Source organism: Rhinopithecus bieti, unplaced genomic scaffold (genome assembly GCF_001698545.2).
Source record: "Rhinopithecus bieti isolate Rb0 unplaced genomic scaffold, ASM169854v2 repeat_36488, whole genome shotgun sequence".
NCBI classification, from domain to species: Eukaryota; Metazoa; Chordata; class Mammalia; order Primates; family Cercopithecidae; genus Rhinopithecus; species Rhinopithecus bieti.
Genome location: NW_016840840.1, coordinates 1 through 1,798, shown reverse-complemented (window position 1 = coordinate 1,798; position 1,798 = coordinate 1). Strand labels below are relative to the sequence as shown.

The window sequence follows — 1,798 nt, the reverse complement described above, 5'->3', positions numbered from 1 at the left end:
AGTCTCATTCTGTCGCCCAGGCTGGAGTGCAGTGGCATAATCTCGGCTCACTGCTGCCTCTGCCTCCTGGGTTCCAGCGATTCTCCTGCCTCAGCCTCCTGGGTAGCTGGGATTACAGGCATGCACCACCACACCTGGCTAATTTTTCTATTTTTAGTAGAGATGGGATTTCGCCGTGTTGGCCGGGCTGGTCTTGAACTGCTGACCTCAGGTGATCCACCCACCTTGACCTCTGAAAGTGCTGGGATAACAATCGTGAGCCACCGTGCCCAGCCGAGATTTTACTTTTAAAAAAACTTTTCGATCAAAATTTTACTACTTCTGATTCATGAGGGTGGCATAATTAATAAAAATTCAAGAAGAAGATCAGTGACATCAAAGTCATTTGGAGCTTTCTCTTTGCCTTCTGGAGTTAACATTCCAAAATGGAGGAGGAGTGAAGCCAGCCCAAATTTGCTTATTTGTACTTTTGTTTTTGTTTTTGTTTTCGTTTTTTTCAGTGTGGAAAGCAAGTTTAGAACAAAGTCCTCTTGGAATCTGAACTATACATTCTCAAACCCCAGTATAATTTTGAATGTAGAAGTCTTTTTTCTAACCTTGACTTTTTTTAGGGAAAACTTGTTATTGGACACAATATGCTCTTGGACGTCATGCACACAGTTCATCAGTTCTACTGCCCTCTGCCTGCGGTAAGTGACCTGTTGGTCTGTGTTAAATATTAGCAGGATGCTTTTTATGTGAAAAAATATTATGATGCTTTTAACTGAGAAACTGTCCTCTACTTAGGTGCCATTTCCTTGTATGCACATGTTCCCAGACAGAATCTTACGCACTCAGTTGCAGTTTTTTTTTCCTTGAGACGTACTTTCACTCTGTTGCCCAGGCTGGAGTGCAGTGGCGCAGTCTTGGCTCACTGCAACCTCTGCTTCTCGAGTTCAAGCGATTCTCCTTCCTCAGCCTCCTGAATAGCTGGGATTACAGGCACCCGTCACCATGCCCAGCGAAGTTTTGTATTTTTAGTAGAGATGGGGTTTCACCATGTTGGCCAGGCTGGTCTCGTACTCCTGACCTCATAATCTGCCTGCCTTGGCCTCCCATAGTGCTGGGATTACAGGCGTGAGCCACTGCGCCTGGCCACAAGCTTTTTTATTAAGGGATCTTCAGTCACTGCCATTGCCAGAGGAAGATTAAACATTTGTTTCATCGTCTTAATGCCAGTAGTTTGCTCATTTAGTGCTGGGCAGGGATTCCCAGGCCACAGGTGTGGGCTGCTAGTTTGGTCCTGCTAAAATTAGACATAGCATGGTCATTGAAGGTAAGTGGTGGCAGCTGAAGTGGGTCCAGTCCTACAGAATTCTTGATCGTCCCTCCTAGGCTGCTTCCCTTAGATTCTCTGCTGACCTCAGTAGTGCTTTTTTCAGTCTTTGAGCCAAGTTGCTTTGGTTGACCAAAGCACAAGCTGCTTTGGTTCCCCTACTGGCTCTCCCTCTTCTGCTCCATACGGTGTGCGTGGCCTCACGTTACTTGTCCCCTGCCACTCTCTGCTCTACTCTCTTTTATTTCCTCTTCATCTTTTTTTGTCTTTTAGTGATCTCACTGACTTTACAGCTTCAGCTGGAGACACCAACATCTTTATCCCCAGCTGTGGTCTCTTTTCAGATCCAGGTATACATTTCATGCTGGACTCCAGACATCCCTACCTGGATAGCCCCCAGACTAAGTGTTGTATTGAATTGACGTGGCTCAAATGAGATATTTCACTTGTCCTTCTTTTCTTTCTTACTGTCTCCAAACCACT

General features: G+C 45.5%; 1 long non-coding RNA gene across 1 annotated transcript; it reads left to right on the top strand.

Annotated features, from left to right (window-relative positions):
• The first annotated feature begins 231 nt into the window (after positions 1 to 231).
• On the top strand, positions 232 to 1,753 carry LOC108524965 (uncharacterized). The gene is made up of 2 exons (XR_001884176.1): positions 232 to 689; positions 1,589 to 1,753. It is a non-coding gene; the product is annotated as an uncharacterized LOC108524965 (long non-coding RNA).
• Positions 1,754 to 1,798: the final 45 nt, after the last annotated feature.